We start from the raw sequence: 11933 nt of genomic DNA, 5'->3' as shown, positions 1-11933 counted from the left end.
AGGTTGACTAAGTGCCTAGTATTGAGATTAAAAAAAGAAAAAAAAGAGTACAAGTTTTGGTTTCAGGATTTTCTCTTTGAAATATAACCAAACATTTTTTTCTGAATGCTATTGATCTACTAAGCATTGTATACCACTTGCTTAACACAGTGGATGGTACTTTTTATTTATCAAATGAAAAACAAAACTAAATGCCACTGATAACATCATAAAAGATTTGGTTTTATTTAATCTGTTTTGGAATTTCATAAATAATTTCTAATGGCAGCAGTGATGTTTTGGATTTGAAAAATTGCAGTTAACCTTCTCATTTCACTGTAACTTGGAACTGATTTCTCAGAATCTGGTATTACAGAATCACAGAATCACAGAATCGTAGTGGTTGGAAGGGACCTCAGAGATCATCGAGTCCAACCAACACACAAAAAAACAAAACAAAAAAAACAAAAAAAAAAAAAAAAAGAAAAAAAAACCACACAAAAAACACAAACCACCACCCACCACCTAAAAACACAACAACAACCACCAAACCAAAAACCATCACCCACCCACACAGCACCCCACCACAAACCAGTAATCTTGGGCACTAGAGCATGCCCTGAAGAACCATGTCTACACGTTTCTTAAATACCTCCAGGGATGGTGACTCCACCAACTCCAGACTTCCACCAGACCCATTACTGGAAGAAGAGGAACAATGACACAATTTACACATGTTACATTCTTTGCATCTGCAGAGAAGAAAAGTCTGTAGGAAGAGGTAACATCTTACATTAGAACATCTGATAATGTGTAGTTGAAAAAAGGTAAATTTTGGACTTAGATTCTAAGTTTGGCCATGTTGCAGACTATACTGCTTTTTTTAAAGACAATGTAGTACCGGGCTTAACGTATGTAAAATAAAGTTGTTGGTAGTTGGTTCAGTAAATCAAATACATACTGTAATCTTCTTTACAACAGCTTGAAAACAACCCAAAAAAAGCTGACACAGCAACTTCGCTACTGCCTGCATTACTTCCTGTCTTTACCCATAATTTACACACCAAAGCACTCAATTAATAAAAAGATAAACAGTTAAGAAATTAATGAAACAAAGAAAATTTAATAGAAAAATCAGTATATAAAGGGTAGCATACTGTATAGTGCTATATCTGTTTTCCTCTCCCTTTAGAGATTCTAAATTTAAATTCAACTTTCATGTTATTTTGGTAAGATTTTTTGATACGATGTTGTTTCTGTTTTCATGTTTCTCCATCCATTTTTTTGGTTACCTCTAACAAAAAAGCCCACTCCAAAACCTAGTTGTGATGCATAAAATCTTGAATTGATGTTCGTATCATTGGTGTGCATGCCAGAACACATTTAGGATAATTTTGACTCATGCTTCGTCCCTTTTTCTGAGTACCAGCTCATATGAAGTCATCAAAAATAGAATGCTTACTTGACTCAAGAACATCAGGGAGTGAAGGGGAAGGGTACCCATTTATAATTACCTGAAACAGGATAATAGTGACACTGCCATTTCTGTGCAAAGGAATGAATTATGATCTTTCTTATAGGCACTGAATTAATTTTTATTGTATCTCTTAAGCTTTTTCCACAAAACTGCAAAACTACAAATGGTGTGCAATGAACTATGGTTGAACTAAGCCTTAAAAGGAGAGCATTAAAAGCAACTGGTCTGATGCATTTAGATTTCCAGGCTCCTAAGGGTATTTTTCCCATGAAAAACACTGTATCTCGGTACATTGTGCAAGAAAATACATGAGGAGCCAAATTCTGGTTTTCAGTATATCCACAGGGCTTCTCTTTCACCAGTTTTAGCCTTTTATTTGTATTCTAGGTTAAAAAAGAGTCCCAAGTAAATACTTGCGAAGTTTAGTGGTCACCAAACAGCCAAGAAAAGAAAGTAAGGCTTTACATGTAGGAAAACATGTAGGAAAAGATGTAGATGCATTCATGTAACATTTCGTGCATTTGCTAAGCAAACAGATGTTCAAACATGACATCTGCCTTGGTTCCTTCCTAGAGCTTTTGGAGGAATAAGCTGTAACTTGCCCTGAACTGAACGTAAAGTGTTATTCTGGTTGTCTTTTCATCCACAATACCTGTAGAAACAGCAGTATCACTGGCATAAAGTCATTGGCTTCCTTCTGATCTCTGTGTGCTTATATTTGTTGTGATTTCTACCTATGGGTCCTGAATTTAAGAGTCTGTCACATAAGCAGGGGCACAACAACATTCTAGTGTACCCTTTCCAAAGCGCAATTGCATTACAAGCAAATAAAATGTGTTTGACTCTCCAGCAGTAAATCACTGGCTAACTTCTCTTTATTTCAACATTATGTTTGACTTCTAGACTGGGTTTCCAACTACTGGGAAACATGACAGACTTCTGCCTCCACCCATAAAATCTCCATTGACTCCTGACACTGGGTATTCAACCCTTAACTTTGGCAATAAACTGACAAAAAAAAAACGTTGAGGGGGAAGGGAAGGGAGAACCAAAAAGCCTTTCCCAAATTTAAGAAGTATAGGTAATAGAACCGAAACTTTTATAATGCCAGAAAATTAAAAAGTCCTGGGAAAATGTCCTACCTGGAGCCCTGTCTGAGGCTAACAGCTAATCAGAATTCACATAGAAAGGTGTATTTCTGCCAATGCCTGTTAATGCCGAAACACAAACTACTTCTGAAAATATTTATGTAGATGAACAAGTCTAGGGAAATGCAACTCCTGTTGTGAAGAGTTTCTTCAAAGCAACCCATGGTAGCCCTGTAATACAATGCTGGTATGACAAGGCTTCTGCGTCGCTCTGATTTCGTGTGAGTGTCCATCTAGATAAAAACCTGCTGGAATGAAGGGAGGAGAGAGTCCCTGGTTAGCAACATCCAGCAGCATTGGCATTCCCAGGCACACAACTCAGCAGCACCTTTTCGTTTCTTATCTGCATGCTCTTACGTGTACCTGTGAGAAAAGGTATCAGTGCTGCATATAGAGGCTAGCTTTGCTTTCAGGTGTTTAAATTTCTCTTTTATTTCTCTGATTTCCCACCTTGCAATACAAAAAATACATCCCTGTTAATTTCTCTTCAGCTGTGTGGCATAAAAAAGTATTAATGCTGAAGGAACAAACTCTGCCTTGTTCTGAGTTGAACCCAATGGCTCAGTCTAATTGATTCGATTTCTATGCAAAGCATCTACAGAGAGAACAGGCTCATAAAGGAATCAGCATCACTCAGGCGTCCACGTGCACATACACATTAGATTATTATCAAATTATTATGTCAGATTATTATCACAAACCAGAGATAAGCTTCAGAATTTACAATTGCCAACGTATCATTAATTCTCAGAATAATTCCTTATCGCAAAAAGAAATCGTCATAAGAAATTGTACCTTTTTTCTTTAGCATCTAGGATATGGGCATATCTTCACGGGCATGTAAATGGAACAAGATTAACAGTATGCATGCACAAATATTAAATCCTATCTTTGCACAGGGAACTCGGAAAACTGTTATATGTCAAATTATATATGCTCATGTACATTGTGCTATAAATGCTAAAATATTTGAGAATACCAAATACTTGGAAAACAAATGAAATACTCTATTTCTCTCCACTGCTAGTAGTACATTACCAGAAACTGAAAAATGGTACTTCTTTATCGTCAACATTTTTTTTTTACTTGACTGATGTTTTACTCCGCGAAACAAAATCCAGGTTTTCCAGTTCTCTGTATGCAGTGTAACAGCAGGGGGAGCTCAATGCTTTTTTTCCTGGTAAATCTCACACAGTCATGACTCCTTTCTTAGCATATTATATCTTAGCATATAATATCTAAGCAGATATTAATGGCAAAAGTTTTCCCTCACAAATACAAGAGGTTTAAATATGCAACATAATTCAAAATATAGCTAGAATTGTTCTCAGTATCCAATTTAAAATTTAACCACTGACTCTTCTGAAAATTTCCCAGTTACCTTTAAAGTTGATCCTCTTAAAGTGGATCCATTAAACAGTCTTTACTTTGGAGTGAAAAATTAACTTCTTGCAGTCTCTTTAAATATATAACCACCAAAACAAAAACAAAATTTCAGAGCATTTTTATTTGGGTCCTGTGTAAGGTAATGCAAAGCCACAATTCAAAATATAACCAGATTAAGGAAACAGGCTAATGGAAACACAACACCCTGACAGCCTGCTTCATTATTATACTCACACCAGTGTAGTAAAGTTTTTTATCTAAATATGTGTTTAGATTGTCTTAGCATTCTATACAACTCCCTATATAATACCCAAAGCAGCATTTTGTGATCATTGAAAAGTCTCTTTTCTCTCTCTTCAGGCATATGAGACCAGTCATGTTATCCTTTTCCCCTGTGATAAATTTCCATAATTCCCTGAAATATTATTATAGATACACCAATCTTCCTTAAGAGAATAGAGAACTATTTAAATTCAATGGTAAGTGCAGGGGAACTTGACTAATATACAGCAATCACTCTACCCTACATTAGCTGTTGTGTCTCAGGCATGAAATCTTTTTCAATTTCTGCCTAGGTTCAGGTTCACAAATCATCCCGTTCTGGCTTAGGGTACATACTATCTGGCTGTCTTATGGTTATAACTAAAGTTCTGTAACTAAAGTTATAACTGCAGTTGTAAACTGAGGCTTACCATACAATACACATTTTTACTTCAATATGTAACTGAATGCCTCAATTCCTGCAAAAGTATCAAATAGAAGTCAATTCTTTACTACATTCTAATTCAGTATTCTCCACTATTTTAAATACATTTTCAGGAATCCTACTTTCCACAAGTATTTGTGATGGCTTTACAGAAGACTTAAAGACGACCATTTTTTCTTAGTACTACAAGGTTTTCTAACGGATTCTCACATGAAGATAGAAAAATACCTCCATTGTTTCTATAATGCCTCTTAAAGGAAGACATTGATTAGCTGTTGTCTGAAGATCCTTCTCTGCACTCACTTTAAAACAGTAAAGATTGGAAACAGTTTCCTGGTGGACTTCTGTTATCATTTTATAAAATGATATATAGTAATAAAAATCATTTAATTGCCCATCCAAAAATACAATTGACTGGGTCATAATTTTTATCCTTATGTCACTTAGCACTCAGATATTTCCTTTTGTTTTTCATTAAGAGATTTGGTAGTAATGTGCAAAAGATATTGACACTCCTATTAATACAAGATATAAAGCATATACAAAGTATAGGATTTGTTAGTGAAGCTTCCAAATTCTTGTAGTGAATTTGTGTTTGAATTGCATATTGAAAAGGCAATTTTAAGAAGAACTACTACACAAAAGGGAGTATTTCTTTTCTGTTCATGTTCATTGGAAAAATATCACATTGACTCATGATTTTACATACTCTAACACTATATATAGAAGTTCTGTGCAAAGAGGTATTTTCAGTTTCCTAGCTGTGAATTAGAATCATAGAATCGTCTGGTTGGAAGGGACCTTAAACATCATCTAGTCCAACCATCAACCTAACTCTGATAAAAAAATAAATAAGAAATAGGAAACAAAAATCACTAAACCATATTCCTGAGGACCATGTCAACCCGTCTTTTGAACACCTCCAGGGATGGTGCCTCAACCACTTCCCTGGGCAGCCTATTCCAATGCTGGATAACCCTTTCAGTGAAGAAATGTTTCCTAATATCCAATCTAAACCTCCCCTGGCGCAACTTGAGGCCATTTCCCCTTGTCCTATCTCCTGTGACTTGGGAGACCAGCCCGACCCCCGCTTCTCTACACCCCCCCTTCAGGTAGTTATAGAGCACGATAAGGTCTCCCCTCAGCCTCCTCTTCTCCAGACAATTGACAGTCTTCATTCATTTGCAAATTAATTTTCACGCTGAATTTTCTCCTTTTATGTTCCTTTGTTTCTGTTTGCTACTTTTTAAGGCCATGAGATGAAAACATATATATATAAATATGAGAGAACTAAAATGCATTGTCCCTTTCAATCTTTTCCTGATAGCAGGCTCTTTTTGATCCATGGTGTTGAATCATACCTGAATCTGTAATGGTAGTGTGTGGTGTCTACTGGAATTGCACCAGGAGTATCCAATTACTATTTACTCTGCTATGGAATTATCCAGGCAGAACAACATAGAAATATTTTTTACTTCCGGTGTTGCTGTAGTGGTGATCACTTTATATTTACAGTTACATAAAGTGCATTCTGTGCTAGAAGTACTCGATCCCAGCTGGAACGCTGCTTGCACTGAAATACAGAAGTATTTTTGAAAAATCCAAATCTCACTGCGTACCCATCTTTTGAGTAGGCACTGCTCAAGTAATTTAACTGAGGAACTTACATAATGCAAGATGGTAATTTTTCACTTTACATAGTAAACTTTGGTATAAGGTTGTGAAAAGTATTGTGGTGTGCTTTGATTTTGGATTAATCTTCCATTATAAAATTATGGCCAACGAGATAGATATTTATCCATAGTTCTTCTGGTGACATACTTGGGATTGCAAAAAAAAAACAAACAACCCTCAGCTGATACATCATCTACATCACCTTCAGATGATGGAAAGAATTATGAACAATACTTGCCAGTGAAATACTAAACCTCTCTCTGGGTACTGTGTAACTCTTATCTCCCTGTCTTGTGACACAGAAAGAAGTAAGGTAGGAATGGTGGCCTATCACGTTATTCTAATGGTTAGACTATTTCTGAGGAGGTACCTGGAAATATTTGCTGAATACACTGGAGGATTCACACCATTACAATGTGTATGTTGAACATCTTAAAGGGAGCTCAGGGTCTAATACTACTGAGTATGGTAATGAAAACCACTGTAGTTCCACTGAAGATGGTGGAGTTACAATACTGTGAAATCTGTACTAGTTTACAATACTATGAAACTACAATGAATTAGGTAGCATATACCCAGGAGCAGACTATAGGAGAAGAGTAAAACTTAAAATAGGAAAAGAATGCTTTAGTTCTTAGATAAATAATCCAAACACTTGAAGTCATTAACACTTATAACCCAGCAAAGCATGAGATATCCTGTGACTCCAAATGAAATAAACATTATGTTCAGTCTCTATATGACAAAAAGTATGCATGATGAAATAGCTAACAGTAATTTCTTTCAAAGTTGCACAAAAATAGAAATGTGATAAAGAATAAAAGCTGCCTTATAAAACATAATGCTAATTCACGAAGCTGAAAGAAAAAAATATGCTTGGAGGTGAAAAACATCAGAAATAAGCATAAAAGGTATCTCCAGCAAAACAGCAGTATTCCTATGCTGCCAAAACATATATTTATAATTTAGGTCCCAGACGTGGAGGAATACTATCCCACAGACTAGATCCTGGGAGGAACACACCTTGCTGAAAATTTTGGGCACAGATTTTAATCTAAGTAGTTAACAGTAATAAAAACACAAATATGATAGCCTGGATACATAACTGGTATTAATTTAATGATAAAAACAGTACATAAACAATAGGACAAAAGCCATCACAGACACAGTAGTAGGTGCTGACATTGAACACTTCAGTATCTCTTTTTAGTGAGCTGTTGTGTAGTACTGTGATATCTACTCATACTCTACCAATACGAATCCAGAGGAGGGCCAGAAAGATGATCAGAGGGCTGGGGCACCTCTCCTGTGAGGACAGGCTGAGGGAGCTGGGATTGTTCAGCCTGGAGAAGAGACCTTACAGCAGCCTTCCAGTACCTCAAGGGGGCCTAAAGGAGAGATGGGGAGGGACTCTTGATCAGGGAGTGTAGCAATAGCACAAGGGGTAATGGTTTTTAACTGGAAGAGGGGAGATTCAGATAAGGTAAGAGGAAGAAATTCTTCAGTGTGAGGGTGGTGCGACACTGGAACAAGTTGCCCAGAGAAGCTGTGGAGGCCCCATCCCTGGAAGTGTTCAAGGCCAGGCTGGATGGGGCTTGGAGCAACCTGGTGTAGTGGGAGGAGTCCCTGCCCAGGGCAGGGGGGTTGGAACAAGATGATCTTTAAGGTCCCTTCTAACCCAAACCATCCATCCTGTGGTTCTACGATTCCATTAATCTAATGTTGTCATTTTTGTCATATGGCTATGTCAAGTTTTTTTTTGCAGAGCTGGAATTCATGATCCTGTTGCACCAGACCGATGCAGACCACATAGGAACAGCTGGCTGATGTAGGTGATCCAGAGCCTTATGGCCATGAAAAGGGTGGTCTGAACCACCCTGTGCCTACTGGCCATTTCCCTTGAGCAGGCTTGAGGGGTCATCTGAACCTTCAGGAAGCCAATGTAATTCCTTAAACTAAGAGCAAACTAACTCAGGAAAAAAACCCAATATAATAATAGGGTGCAGCAACACCTTCCAAACAGCTTCTCTTCTACTTCCTTTTTCTTCCTGCCTGGCGCTGCCAGGGTGGGACAGGACATCACACGGCCACCCGCTGAGGCTGCGGCAGGGGCTCTAGTGAAGAGTTCCTACTGGAATTTTCTAAGCTTTGGCAAACATCTGAAACCCAGTGCTACTAATGGTGACTCCTAAAGAAAAAGGAGTCTCTAGCACTCCAGAGCGCAAAGGAAATCACGAAACAATGCCGAGGCTTTTGATCGCATGCCATGTTGCGCTATAGCGTGCCTGCTGTGTGCAGCAGCCATGCTGCACATACCATGCTTCTACACAGAAACATGAACTCGATACAAAAAATTAGCAAGAACAAGAGAGCGTCTGAGGAACAAAAGAATACTGAGAAATTCTCACACTTTTTCAGAAATAAGTCATCAATTAGAACCTCGATATGCAAATAGTTAAAAGGAAATGCATTTTTTTAAAAAAATCACATAAATCAAATGAACAAATAAGTCTTTTAACCCTTTCCTAGTCATTAGTCCGTACCTTAGGACTAACTGTCTTAGATGTCTGTTGGCAGATGGCTTTTACTTTGAAATAAACAACACTGGGAAACTTTCAGAAGGTGATTTGTCAAAACAACACATACTGGAACAAACTGATTTTATCAGTTGAAGGAAATTGCAAATACTGGATGTTATTCATTTAACAGTGGAGAACCAGCAGATACAATTTGCTTGTTGATCTGAAAAAAAAACCAACAAAAAAACAAAAACACAAACACAACACAAACCTGATTAGGGTGGCATACTGGAAGGTTAATTTGCTCTACTCAGACATACTGATGGCCTCTAAATTAACTGTAAGTACCCACCAACAAGACTGAGATGTACTTGTGTACAGCACTGTGAAAACATCTTCCTAATGCACAATAACAATCAAAAAGCACTTGCAAGATATTTCATTGCTGAAGATGGGGCACCGACTAACCACGAAAACCCTGCAATATTGCTATACGTGATCTGCTGTTTTACTGTCATGTGAGTACCGAGTTCAGATACTGCTCTGAATCGGTCAAAACATTGCAGAAAACATATCTCAAGCAGAAGAGACAGAGGAGAGTGACAATAAATGTCTCTGGGCACAGGGAAGGGAGAAACAAAACACTGGGATAGAGCAGTGCAAAGAATGATAATGGAGATGATAAAACAGTGGTGCTTTCCCAATTTTTGCTGGCTTCTGAGGAAGAATACTGAAGATGCAGGGTGCTTAATACCATATATTGCTCCCTCTGCCAGTCTCACTTTTAATTTCCTGTGGCAGTAAGCATCATTAAAATGTCTCACAGGCCAACAGGTTGCCATGAACCGTGCACTGGAGACTGCTTGGATAGAGGAATATGAGCCTATTAATGCTACAGGGGAGGCTTATCAGGAAGTATCTGCCCTGGATTAGGTAACCGTATGGATAGTATCTATGGATAATAATTATCTGTATGGGCAATAATTGTGTCTGTCATTTACTGATAGTTCTTATTAGGATAAAATATTTATGAAGGATGTTTCATGTTTCAAAACAAAAGGCAACCATTACGGAGATAAGGGCTGGAGAGAAATTTCCTCATAGGTTTATTATCATGTAATCGTCCATAATGGGGGTTCTTTTGACTTCCACCTAGTCACAAAGCACGCGGGTAAAAAAGCATGTAATGGCTATCTGCTGATGCCAGATTCAGGGCTAGATGGCTCATCCATTAAAAATCTGAAGATATTTATTCAGTGGAGATTTCAAATCCAATGATGTCAATGGGAGTGGCACATAACAGATTAAATTTACAGTCCCTGGGGTGTCTTTTCTCATTAAAAATGCAAAATTAAATGACAGTTCTGCGTTTGAGGTACACACTGTGTTCATGCCTTCTGCACTGAGCATATAAAATGGTTGGTTAAGAAAGTTGAGTCAAACTTCATCTACCGGGGAATGCTGCAGCATTGTCCGAGGTATGTCATTTTCAATAGAACCGCTCTGCCCTCAATTTGGGGGGGGGGAGAGGGTTTCATACAGTTCACCTAAAGGTTGCAAATTCATCGACCCATTCATACCCTTTCTCTACATGATGCCAGAGGATGGTTGCTGCATACTTGAACTCAGTGCTCTAGGCACAAAACAGTTGCACCGAGTATCTCCTGTACCATGCACCCAACTTCACCCTTCTGGGCCACGGCTTTTCGAAGAAAACTCTGATATGTTGTGAATTAATTTCATGAAGATGGTTGGGTTTTTTTTATCCCCCTCCCTTTCATTACTTATTTGCATTTTTACGTAAGCTGTCCCTGTAATTCAATCTTTAGAAATCTTTATTGGATTTAATATTAATGCATTAATCTGGGACCAGAAGACAGATAGATAAATTCACAGATATACCTACATACATATAGGCTTTAAAATAGAGAGGATGGTTCGAATGAAATACAATTTTTTATTAATAACTAGGATTACACAATCTCGACTAAAACTCAATTTACTGAAATAAAGAAATGTAATTATAAAAAATACTCCAAGTTCTAGCGACTGTTTTTGATACATTATACTTAAGAACGAGATACAGAAATATGTGGAAATCCTATTTTTAAGTAATGAAAAAAAAATATGCTTTAAAAAATTGATTGACTGCATTATCTTCCTGATTATTTTATTCTCATTTTTACATATCCTCCTAATCTTATGCCGTACGACGGATGGATCTTGCTTAGCTCATACTGTCAATACGTACGAAGCATCTTAAGAACAGGCACACGAATTTCAAAACAGATGTCAAAAGGTGCTGGAAGGGACCGAAGCTGGAAGGCGGAAGAGCGATGTGCCACCTCTATCCACTTCCTAGGCTGGTAGTACCAGCTTCCCCCCCAGATTTTGCAGTATTTCCAGAGAGGAATGGTTCAACATGGAGGTGGGCAAAGGAAAGGGCAGGTGTGGGAATTTCACGAGGGGTTTATGAAACCCACAAACCTGAGAAGCTGCGTCAGTGGGTCTGGTCTGGTTGTGGGGCATCACCCGGGGGACTGCTGGAGGCCGGGCGGCTATGGGTCCTAACGCAAGCCAGGCCAGGGCTGGGGATGGGTCCCAAGGCAAGCCAGGCCAGGCCAGGGGCAAGGGGTGGCAGTTGCCAGCACTGCCCTGGATGGAGGCCACGACGGCGCGGCCCCCACTACCCCTCCGCTCTCCCCGGCCCATGGCAGCGCCGCCCAGGCAGGCTGTGGGGGCTGCGGGCCTCAAAACCCACCGGTGCCCGGCAGTGCCGGCCTGTCCCCGCGGCGGTTCCACTCCGGCCCACGCTGGAGAAGGCGCCGCTCCCCTCCCGTCCCCTTCCCTCCTCTCAGTCGCCAAGTTTCCCCCTCACCCTCCGCGCCATCCTCTCTGGGACGGGCACGGAATAAAAGCGTTCCCTCCTACCCACCCCCCCACCCCCGGGAAAACGAAGGGAGCGAACCCGCGCTGAGCGCCGGGCGCTGGGGAAAGCGCTGCCCTGCAGGGCGAACCGCGGCCGCCCGCCTTCCCCGCGGCCA

This window comes from Calidris pugnax, unplaced genomic scaffold (genome assembly GCF_001431845.1).
Source record: "Calidris pugnax isolate Ruff unplaced genomic scaffold, ASM143184v1 scaffold109, whole genome shotgun sequence".
In the NCBI taxonomy this organism is placed as follows: domain Eukaryota; kingdom Metazoa; phylum Chordata; class Aves; order Charadriiformes; family Scolopacidae; genus Calidris; species Calidris pugnax.
The sequence above is the reverse complement of the archived record's forward strand: the minus strand, read 5'-3'. Positions refer to the sequence as shown.